Source organism: Nycticebus coucang, chromosome 5, assembly GCF_027406575.1.
Source record: "Nycticebus coucang isolate mNycCou1 chromosome 5, mNycCou1.pri, whole genome shotgun sequence".
Classification (NCBI taxonomy): Eukaryota; Metazoa; Chordata; class Mammalia; order Primates; family Lorisidae; genus Nycticebus; species Nycticebus coucang.
The window spans coordinates 53,099,622-53,111,814 of record NC_069784.1 but is presented as its reverse complement, the minus strand read 5'-3'; the positions used below and the strand labels follow the sequence as shown (position 1 = coordinate 53,111,814).

Here is a 12,193-nt window from a genome sequence, read left to right as displayed (position 1 = left end):
CTGTGCAATTGATGGGTTATGATACACTGTAAAGTTGGAATGGAATCAACTTGGCCTGGTTCTCAGGAAACACACTGTGCCTGGATTAGTGTCAGAGCCCTGCCTTACAGCCTCAACAATACATGGTTGATTTTGAGCCCCAGCTGGTGAATATGGTCTGGTTTAAATAATTTATATAAATGTAAAATATGGCTGATTGACTTTTTTTATAGCTAACAAATATATGTTTACTGTAAGGAAAGCTTATCCACACCCACCAAACACTTGAGAGTACATGAAGAAGAAACTGAAGGTTCTCCTGCTTCCTGATGCAAGTGGCTTGCTGTCACATCTTTATATGTGACCTGTATAGGAAGTGGTGGTGGCTTTGGAGTCTAATAGGTGCTACTTGGTCAAGGAACCCAACAACTCCCAAGTCCTGCCCTGACAATCACTTGGCCTCCCTGAGCAATGGGAAAACAGTGAAGGCAAAGAAAAAGGAAACAACACCAGTGTTGGCAGAAATTTCTCATAGGACAGGAAATTCTGGTGAACTGAGACCGAGGCTGCGGTTTGTGATAGAGGCTGAAAGTGCTCCTCCCTGGTCCTAAGCCCAGAGTGGGCTGTACCTCATTTTCTGAGGTGGCAATGAAAGAAGAGAAGGACACAGAGAGGAAGACTGATAACTCCTCTGCAGGGCAACTTCCCTGAAGTGTCGCTGGTGGGACCATAAGGAATGCCATGGGCATCAGCTTAGTCCCTGGGAAGGGTGATTGCTCCAGAAGCAGCTGTGGGGAGGTTCCATGGTGTAATGGTGAGCACTCTGGACTCTGAATCCAGCGATCCGAGTTCAAATCTCGGTGGAACCTCATCCTTACTTTCCTCCACGTTTTCTTCTTTACTCCCTTAAATGGGTGGTTTCCGCTTCCTCATACTCTACACGTCTGGTTCAGGGAGAAGAAGGTTTCGGTCGCGGAAGGAAGCTCCGCAGGGCATCGGCTGCTCCAAGTCCGCGTGTCCCTCTGCGCCTTGCTTGGCGACCCCCCACGCTACCCCGTCTCCTGCTCCGGAGTCGGGGTCCCAGAAGCCAGGTTCTCGGAGTGGCGGGTCTACACAGGAATTGCTGCCCCATGGAGTCGGGGAGCCTGAGTTCGGGGTCACCGAACCTGGGACGCCCGGGTCCTCGGGGAGCCCGCCTGACCTCGTGCAGGTCCCCCCTCTGGTCAGCGGGACCCTCGGACCTCGGGGGGAATCGTCTGCTCCCTTCAGGGCTCCACCTGAAATCCCAGACCCCGAGGCTTCTTTCACCCCGGAAGCCGGCAATTGCACCACTGTCTTCTCGGTGCTAAGTGGCGAATATGAGACTTTTTGATGGGATTAGCTCAGTCATCGGTGACTGTGTCTTGGATCTGGGTCTATGGTCCTCCTCTGGGAGTAGTACCGTGTTTTTTTAGTCGGAGGTCGATTTCATTCCTAATTCTAATTTATTCTGGTCTTCAGATTCAGATTTTATTCGGCATTTCTGTCTCTCCGCTGTCGGTTGCGGACACCGCAAATCGCGGGTACGCTCCGGGAAGCTCAGCGGGAAAGCGGAGCCGCCTCTCCCGCCCGGAGTCCCCGCGCAGCCGGGCCCCGCAGCTCCGGGGGCGACCGGGACCGCCGCGGGCCTGCCCACTTGGCACCCCCGGGCCGCTCCCGGGACAAGACGCCTTAGGTTGCGAGCCGGCGGGGAAATGCTCGCGAGAAACTTAGGAGGAGCCTCATGGTGGGTCTTCACAGCAAGTCACACCATCTCTCTGACTGTCGTATTGTGGAACTGAGAGCGGCTACGAAGCGCTGGAAAAGCTCCCTTGGGGAGCTCGCTTTGGTCAGCACGAATAAAGAGAGGCCGGGCCCGCAAGAACCAGCTCCGAGGTGGGCGAGACAGGAAGGAGCAGGGACTGGAGAAGGGAGTAGGCAGGGAGGAAAGGGCTCACTCGGGAGCGCTCCCGCCCTTGACCCACCGAGAACCCGGTTCCACACAGGTGTCGCAGAGCGCGGGCCTGGGCCCCTGTTCTTGCAGAGTTTCCTTTTGGGGATCGGTTCCGAGGGGTCGGTTCTCAAGGGAGTACAAGCCGAGGCAGGCGCCTTGTTGGCTCCCTTGGAGTTGAGGGCATCTAGCGAAACACACACAATCTCCGTTTTTCCCCTTGCAAGCGGATCTCCAGAGCCCAGGATGGAAAACTGGAGTACAAAGGAACAACAGTATTTGTTTAGGAAAGAGAAGACAAAAAGCCGAATGGGCTGAATGAGCCGAAAGTGCACAGCACAGAAACAAATTGTTCCTTGGTATATATGCTATTTTTTTAAGTTCATCACTTGTATTTTGAATTTAAACTATTTGTTTCCCTTCCTCCCTCCCTTCCTTGTCTCATCTTGTTTCCCTGGATTCAGTGGATTCAGTGCCCTGGCATCATAGGTCACAGCAAATTCAAACTCTTGGGGTCAAGTGATCCTCTTGCTTCAACCTCCCAAGTAGCTGGGACTACAGGCACCTGGAACAATACCCCACTATTTTTTAGAGACAGGGTCTCACTCTTGCCCCGGCTGGTCTAGAACTCCTGAGGTCAAGCAATCCACCCACCTAGGCCTCCCAGAGTGCTGGGATTACAGGGCCAAGCCACCATGCCCGGCCAGCATCTCTCTTTCAAGATTCCAGATTTTTTATCATGTGCTTGATGGCGTTCAGGACATGCCACCCCAAAACATAACACCTTGGCATGTTAAACATTTTAAGTTGACAAGATTTGAGGAAACAATAGAAGTAGGAAAGGCACTGTCCCTCTTTCCCTCCTCTGCCCTGAAGTAGGTAATAAGATTCCTCATGTGATAAGTGCCCTCCCCGTATCAAGAGGACAGAAGCATCATTATGTCTGAAGAAACAGGGACACAGAGAAGAATCTGAACAAATAGGTCTTGCTGTATTTCTCCGAGTTCCTTACCATTTGCTCACACGCCTTTTGTGCTATCATATTTCTCTTCATCACACCTACTAGTCAAAACAAAACACCTCAGTTTCAGCTGTTTCTTCAGACCTTCGTCTCCTTATGGGAGCTTTGAGCCATATAAAAATGATTTGTAAATAAATATTTATACTTTTATCTATCTTGTTCAATCTGTGTGTGTGTGTGTTGTTTTGTTTTTTTTTTTTTCATAGAGGCATCAGCCATGGTTATGGGGAGGGGAGACATATTTCCTCCCCACACGTAGAAGCGTCTTCCTCTGAAAAACCATAAAAATCATGTTGGGGCAGATATGACGCAAGAAATTGAATCATTATTCCCTCTTTAAGAAATGAGCTGAACAGTTGAGCTAATGAAATCCCAGTTCTTCCCATACAGGACTGATTCTGAACTCATTCCCTGAAGCCACACTTGAGGGCCACATCTACTGGAGATTGAGCTATTTTCCTGAGATCTCTCAGCCCAAGAGATTACTGCTGGTCAGAGGATTACTGCACTCTTCCTGGAGGGTCAATGGCCACTGAACAGCATCACTGATACAACTTAAGTAAAATCAGTTTTCATCATGTCCTGTTTTTGTGTGGTGTTGTACCCAAAATAAAAAAGCTAACACTCAGTGAGTACAAGGAAAGTGTCAGGTGCTAGGCACAGTTGTTTTTATGTGACTTTATTCATTCATTTAATCATGACAACAGGTCTATATCATATCATCATCCTCATTTTACATACGAGGAGGCAGACACACAGACATTAAGTACATGGCCACTCAGCCAGTGAAGTAGGATTTGAAAACAGGAATTTGAACGTAGGGGAGCCTGGCTTCAGAAGATATTCCAGAACTTCTGTATATCTTTTTCTTCTCCTAATGAAAGGCAAACACATACAGTAATAAAGCTTAAAAAGAAATGTAAGTCTATATGTGTCTTTTGAAGAAATGCCACAGGAAGAATCATATGACAGGCATAAAACTATCCTAAATACGTTGGCAGTCCTCCTGCCTCCCAATATCTTCCTCATCCCAGCAACTGCTCCCCTAAAATCATCAACGTAAACACAATTCAGAACTAGGTCTGTCCTCCCCTTTACCTTTTCCTCTCACCAGCCCCCATACCCCTTCCATGTCTATTCTGTCCTTTGACTTTCAGGTCAGTTTTTTAATTTAAAAAGATGAAAAACAGGCCAGGTGCAGTGGCTCATATCTATAATCCCAGCTGCTCTGAAGGCTGAGGCAGAAGACTGATTCAGACTACAAGTATGAGGTTGCAGTGAGCTATGATCATGCCAGTATACTCCGGCCTGGCTGACAGAGACAGACCCTGCCTCAAAAAAAAAAAAAAAGTAGGGGCGGCGCCTGTGACTCAGTGAGTAGGGCGCCGGGCCCATATGCCGAGGGTGGCCGGTTCGGACCCAGCCCCGGCCAAACTGTAACAGAAAAATAGCCGGGCGTTGTGGCGTGCGCCTGTAGTCCCAGCTGCTCGGGAGGCTGAGGCAAGAGAATCGCGTAAGCCCAAGAGTTAGAGGTTGCTGTGAGCCGTGTGACGCCACGGCACTCTACCCGAGGGCGGTACAGTGAGACTCTGTCTCTACAAAAAAAAAAAAAAGTAAATAACCCTTTTAAGCTAAAATTAAATTAAAGGCACCAAGATTTGAAGTGGTTTTGTTCTAGCTCTTTAAAGGCAAATTTTTGAAAATGTGTGTACAGTACAGCCATTTCAAGTTTGGTGACATTTCTATTACTCAAAAATGTCCTCTTCCACCCTTTGCAGTCAATCCACCCACCACTCTCTACTTGTCTCAGGCAGCTAATGATCTAGTTTCTGTCTCTATAAGTTTGTTAGTTTTGCTTTTCCGAGAAATTCACCTTCATGGCACCACACTATATATACTCTTCCTATCACTCAGGACAACATTTTTGAGACTCATCTACGCTGTTGTGTTTTTCAGCAGTTTGTTTCATTTCATTGCAGAGTAGTATCACTTTGGCTGAACATGTGACAATACGTCCATTCACCTCTTGATGGACGGTAAGAGTCATTTCCAGTTGGAAGCTGCTAAGAACAAGTCCTCCTGTGGACATGTTTTATAAATTCCTAAATATGTTATTCTTTGTCACTAACTTATTCTGTAAATGGACATTACATTCAAGAGGACAAAATTCATTCAAATGTTACAAAGGCCTGAAGCAGAAGTCTACACAGTTTTCATAATGTAAGGGAGGAAAACTTATCTTGGATATCGTTTCCTATCGGCAAATCCTGAAAGTAAGCCACTCACCATGCTAGGTGTATCATTAAATTTTCTCATCTAATCTCTGCAGCAACTACGAAGTATTCGATATTACTATTTTCCTATAATACGCGCAAAATTCAGGCGTAACAAATTGAAAGAGCTGGCCCGGGGCCAAACAGAAGGACCAGGGACCAGGGACCAGGACTGGGAGGAAGGCCTTCTCAGTGGCATATAGGTGCTTGTGTCTGTGATGACCTCGGCACGTGGGACAGGCCTGGGAACCAAGCCAAGCAGTTCCTGGCCCTTGCACTGATAAGTGACCTTAAAGTGCTCAAAAAGTCCTCGATCAGGGACACGGAGGATAAGGTAGGGGTGACAGGTGCTGAGACCAAGAATTTCTTAAACACTCTAAAAACCTGATTTTCTATTTAGGACACAGAGATTGATTTGATGTCGGTCTTGGTTCCCGTGGTTTCCATCTGGGCAGGGACATCCCCCATAAGCAGACGGCTCGTGCTCAGCAGACTAGACGGCCCAACGGGACAGAGGTCCCCACTAGCTATTTCAGGAACACGCGCAGCCTAGGGCCCGGGCGTTCGGATCGGTTTGCTTCCGCCCTGCCCGCGTCGCCACCGCCCCTATTCCCCGCCGGTTCTGGAAGCTTTACGAGAGATCACGTCCCCGGGACGGGCAGCCACCAGAGGACCCGGGGACGACCCCGCCTTGTGCCTAGTCCCTAAGCGGCCCATGCAAAGCGTGCGCATCCCTGGGAAACAACGGGTCGTGGTTGAACTTCACCTCGGAGCTGTTAATTACCTACACCGACGCGCATCTCTGAAGCAGTGGAAAACCCCCGGCCCCCGCTAAAACACGACCTGAAAATTTACCCTAACACGTCACATACTAAATCCCGGGAACTCAAAGACCAAAGGAAGCCGCGGCGCTTATAACCTAACAAAACCGCACAGCAGATATTTACAGACAGAAAAAGAAGAACAGCCCCGCCTACTCCAACAGGAACATCACGAGAGTTGAAACACGGAAACGCCGTCTGCTCTTCAACCGGAACGAAAATCAGGGGAAAGCGCGAACGCAGTCCCCCACTACCACAAATTATGCAGTCGAGTTTCCCACATTTGGGGAAATCGCAGGGGTCAGCACATCCGGAGTGCAATGGATAAGCCTCGCCCTGGGAAAACTACCTTCGTGATCATGGTATCTCCCCTACCAGGTAAGTATGAGTTACGCCTCCGCCGCACCACACAGCCTCACACGCCTCACACTCTACACACACGGTCACTTGCCTCCGCGCACTTCCCCGACTCTCTCTCCACTTCCACACGCTCACTACACTCGCTTCCCACAAACGGTCCTGGATTCAATCGCTCGCACACCACGCGAACGCTATCGCGTTCCAGCGGCAGGAGCCTACGCGCCACAGCCCCCGCGCCGACTCATCTGCATAGAGCACGCCCCATCCCTGACGACGCGCGCCGTGCCCTTCCCTGCAGCCCCCGCGCGGTCCCGGCTCCCGGCTCCGTTCCGCCGCCCCACCCCCACGCCACCCACCGGACCAACCAGCGCTCCGGCAGCCGGTGGGGGAAGTGACGTCGGCCTCGCGCTCCTTGGCTCCCGCCCCACCCGCCGGGACGCTGCGCTGAGTCGCGGCCTTCTCTCTCCCAGCGGAGCGAGTCCTTAAACCGTGTCCACCCCTGGGGACCCTCTGGTGACCTTTTTGAAACAATGGCTTTCCATGCGTAGACTGGAACGCCCATCTTCCAAATACGGTTATCTTCGTCATGTGGCTTTCCGGAGAGAAGCCACAAGTATGAAACTGGAGAGGATGCTCAGGTGCCTGCAAAGCGGCCCTCCACAGTGGTTGTTACCACTAGGGGTGTTAGACTGTTGTCTGCTGTGATTTCATGACTCTTGTAGGGTTGGGCTTTCTTTTTCTTTTATGTTTTTTGTTTGTTGTCTGTTTTTGTTTTGGCAAATACAGCATTGTACAAAACTGCCTGCCCCAGCTGACGTGATTGGCCAGCTCTCAGGCGCAGTGTGGGACTCTGTCATCTCCACCACACCCATCTCCAGACTGGAAGGGGCCAGGAGGAACCAGGAGTCAAACACTCCTGTTTTTGTTTTTCCATCTATAGGTTTATTTGCCGCCCAGAGTCATGATGACTTTCACCCGCCAGAACCAGGGGAGGACTGGCGGATGTTACTGTCTAGAAAGTAGATGATTAACTTTTACAGCTTGTAGATTATTAACAATGAAAGAGTGAAAGAATAAGTTGAGATGTATTCTTAAAAAGAAATACAGAAACAAAGAACTATATCGAACAAATGGATGAATCTCGTAGACCTATCGTTGATTGAAAGAATTCAATCCCATGCCTTTCCCCTCCTCCAAAAACTCGCTACTACACACCTCATGTTTCAATTTATATGAAGATAAAGGCAGGGAAACTAACCTACTCTGATAAAGTTGGAGGGGGGGGCCAGTGGAAACTTATTTATTCTTTCATTTATTCAACTTATTCTTTCATTGTTTCTAAACTAGTTAGATTATTAAGTAACTTTACAGAAAGGGGGGGTGGAGGGTGATGCTTGTCTCCTTAGAAGACCATAGTACCTGAGAGATTACGGACCAAAAGGAGAGATTCCCAGACATGAACACAAGGAATCGGGAGTCCAGGTTCTGTGTGGGCAACGTGGCGTTTATTTCACTAGGGTGCGAACAGCTGAATCCAAAAAAGAAGCCAGCACGTGGGTTAAGGTGGATGGGAATACAAGAGTTCACAAGATAGGGACGGGCCTCTCATTCCTTCTTGGGCAGAACGTTTCTATTTGAGGGGGTCCCTACATTCGGCCCTATCAGTACCTAGTGTTAGCACTGTATAGCCTGCAAAAACAGAAACAAATTTGAATTTGACTAAAATATCTCAGGGGAATTTTTTTTTTTTTTTTTTTTTAGAGTCTCATTATGTCACCCTCGTTAGAGTGCTGTGGCATCACAGCTTCACAGCGACTTCAAACTCTTGGGCTTAAGCAATTCTTTTTCCTCAGCCTCCCAAGCAGCTGTGACTACAGGCACCAGCCACAGTCCCCAGCTATTTGTTGTTGTTGTCATCGTTTTTTTTTAAAGCCGCCAGCCTCAGTGTATGTGGCCAGCACCCTAACCACTGAGGTATGGAGGCCAAGCCATCTTGGGGGAATTTTATTAGATGGCTTTTAATGCATAGATTACACCCCTGAACTCTGATAAGAATCCACGGATAGTTTCCACTGCCCCCCTCCAACTTTATCAGAGTAGGTTAGATTGCCTACCTTTATTTTCATATAAATTGACACATGAAGTGTGTAGTAGTGAGGAGGAGGAGAGAGACATGGGATTGAATTCTTTCACTCAATGATACATCTACGAGAGTCATCCATTTGTTTGATATAGTTCCTTGTTTCTCTATGTATTTCTTTCTAAGACTACATCTCAAGTTATTTATTCTTTCATTGTTTCAGAAACAGAATCTGGCTCTGTCACCCAGGCTGGAGTGTAATGGCTCGATCACAGTTCACAGTCACCTGAACTCTGGAGCTCAGGATATCCTCCTGCCTCAGCCCACCCAAGTATCTGGGACTATATGCATGAGCTAGAGCACAAGCCGTAGCAACGTTTTTCTAGGTGTGTTTTGTAAAATATATTCACACATTTCACTAGGGCAGTGCATTCCATTAGAAACAGAATGCCATGGCTCCGCACCCATAGCTCCATGGTTAGGGCACTGGGGCTGCTGGGTTCGAACCCGGCCTGGGCCTGCTAAACGACAATGACAACAACAACAAAAAACAGCTGGGAGTTGTGGCTGGCACCTGTAGTCCCAGCTACTTGGGAAGCTGAGGCAAGAGAATCGCTTAAGCCCAAGAGTTTGAGGTTGCTATGAGCTGTAACGCCATGGCACTCTACTGAGGATAACATAGTGAGACTGTCTCAAAAAGAAAAAGAAAGATACAGAATGCCAGCCACATGATGTGCTTTTTAATTATCTATAGACACATTTTAGAAAGTAAAGTGGATTTTATTTAGAGATTTTATCACTCAACATGGCATAACTTGAATTCAGTAGACTTTTGTTGCTTATAAAACAGATTTTTTAAAAAAAATTTAATGTTATATCAACAATGTGGGTGAGAACTGAAAACTGATTCAAGTAAGTTTGGCTATCACACTATGTATATTAGCGTTCTAATAATATAAAATGATTACTTTTTACAGTTTATCATCTGACATTACCCCAGTGCCATTTATAAAGAACAGTTTTGCAGTGGTGCATTTGAAGCACTTTTTAGTAATATGAAAGGACAAATTTCAACCATATTTAAAAGCTCATCGTGTGAAATTGTTTATGTACTTTTTGGAACTAGTTTTTAGACTGTATGTCCACCTATCTTAAGTGTACAGTTAATAATGAGCTTATCAATGACTGCATGAGGCCTTACAGTTTTCAGTAATTTTTTATGTAAACGTCATGCAGTAAAACAAACTGTAATGTTTGGCATCCTTCAAAAAAAGACATTCTATCAAAGTCACAAATAACCAGGGAGGCTTATGACCAGTTTCTTTTTAGAAGTCTCAAGACATACAGTAGATTACGTTTTAACTTTAAAATTTAGGCTCTTGGGGCCAGAAGTTGAGAAACAAAGGAACATATGTTCCATTCCCTTGCGGTCACAGATCAATAAGGTTAGATAACATGTATGATCTTATCTTAATATTTAGTTTTCAGTGACAACCAACTTGGGACCCAGTCTGTTGTGTTTGAAGGATTTTATTTTCCTCTTTCCTTTTTGCTCAATAAATAAATTTCCCTACTCGTTCTTAATAAACTTCTATTTCATTTGCCATCTCTCTCAGACTCTGAATTCATTCTTTGACTTCACGAGACAAAAACCTAGTTCAAAAATGTGGGAAACACATATTCCCCAAAGTCAAAAGAACACACAAGAACCTATAGCACCAGCAACATACCCACAACATATAGAAATATATGTAAAAATGTATTTTATATATATATAGCAACACCATTTTTCAAGGAAGGTAATGGGGGTAATCTAAAGGCAATCAAGATCTTACTAAGTAACTCCATTTGATGTGGGTCATGGATTTTAAAGTTAACAGTATATCTCCAAAAGTGTAAATTGAGGCGACATGATAGAGAATGATGGCACCATGTATTAGGTGACATCTAGAAGTATTAAATTGTAAGTGAAATAATTGAGTCCCATGGTCTCTAGAAGTATATTAATTAGTCCTCTTTAAAAAATACGTTTAATTGACTCGAACATTTTCCTTCTCCCTCCCTCCCTTTCTTTCCTTTTCGAGACATAGTCTCACTCTGTTGCCCCAGGTAGAGTACTGTGGCATCATCGTGGCTCACAGCAACCTCAAATCGTGGGCTCAACTCTTACCTCAGCCTCCTCAGACAGGGGTCTTCCTCTTGCTCGGGCTGGTCTAACTCCTGAGCTCAAGCAATCCACTTGCCTCAGCCTTCCAGAGTGCTGGGATTACAGGCATGAGCCAACCAAGGTTTCTCATAAAACAGGAGGCAGCATAGGAGCAGGCCAAAAGCAGCTAGAACCAGATGGTCACAAAAAAATGACCTCTGGTTACTACCTTCACTGCTCATTATGAAACTGCCCTTACAAATTAATGAAGGGGTGCAAGGTGAGAACTAGAATAAGAGCCTCCAAAACTCTGTGAAGGAACAGGCCTAGCTAAAATAATGCTAATAATCAGCCACTGTCCTTCGTTTGCTTGATAATAATCACTGTCCCCTTGTTTGCCTCTCTATAATTACTACTTTACAGGGCACAGGTGGTAGCCATAAAGATTTTAACTTTTCTCCATCAATAACATAACCTGACTGGAACCTAGGGGTAGTTTTTGAGATATCTTCCAGGTCCTGCATTCCAGTGGCTCGGGTGACCCACCCAGACAGTCCATACCAAAAGACTGAGGGTTCTGCCCTGAAATCAGCCGGTTAACAGACCCTGATTGCCTAACTCTCTGCCCACCAAACTGTCTTTAAAAACCCTGTCCCCCCAGTTCTTGGAGAGGCAGTTTTGAGAAAATTCTCCCGTCTCCCCACCTAGGGCTATGTGGGACGATCTCTCTGGATATTGGCATCCTCTTGGGCAGCTGGTCAGCAACAGTTGTACCCGACTTACAATGTATTGGCTTTTTAAAAGAACTCCCACCAGCACCATAACAGTTTACAAATGCCATGGCAACTCCTAGAAGTGACCCTACCTATCATAATGGTTTAAAAAGGGGAGGAACCGGGCGGCGCCTGTGGCTCAGTCGGTAGGGCGCCGGCCCCATATACCGAGGGTGGCGGGTTCAAACTCGGCCCCGGCCAAACTGCAACCAAAAAAAAATAGCCGGGCGTTGTGGCGGGCGCCTGTAGTCCCAGCTGCTCGGGAGGCTGAGGCAAGAGAATCGCTTAAGCCCAGGAGTTGGAGGTTGCTGTGAGCTGTGTGAGGCCACGGCACTCTACCTAGGGCCAGAAAGTGAGACTCTGTCTCTACAAAAAAAAAAAAAAAAAAAAAAGGGGAGGAACCCTCGGTTTGGGAGGTCTCCCCACCCGTTTCCTACATGTCTTATGACTAATTTCCTTCAGCTTAACATTAACTAGAAGATCTAAAATAAGACCCAGGAGGCTCACAAAGTGCTGCTCTCTGTTGCTCTGAGAGATAGCCACTGCTCTGCCTACGGAGCAAGCAAGCCTCCCATCTGCTGCTTTGTTATTTTGAAAAACGTGCTTTTGCTTTATTCTGTAGGCTGGGCCGACTCTTGAATTCTTTTCCAGCAGGGAGTCAAGAACCACACAGTCATCAGGCCAAACTCTACATGGGGGATCCACTTTCCTGTATGGGAAATTTAGGAAGTTTGACTTAATTAGGATTTTTAAGCCAACATAAACCCAAGC

General features: G+C 46.8%; 2 non-coding genes across 2 annotated transcripts; one reads left to right on the top strand and one right to left on the bottom strand.

Annotated features, from left to right (window-relative positions):
• Window positions 1-776: 776 nt before the first annotated feature.
• Window positions 777-848, top strand: TRNAQ-CUG (transfer RNA glutamine (anticodon CUG)). Its single transcript has one exon. It is a non-coding gene; the product is annotated as a tRNA-Gln (tRNA).
• A 5,437-nt stretch (window positions 849-6,285) lies between these two features.
• Window positions 6,286-6,449, bottom strand: LOC128587097 (U1 spliceosomal RNA). The gene has a single exon (XR_008380513.1). It is a non-coding gene; the product is annotated as a U1 spliceosomal RNA (small nuclear RNA).
• Between the last annotated feature and the right edge of the window lie 5,744 nt (window positions 6,450-12,193).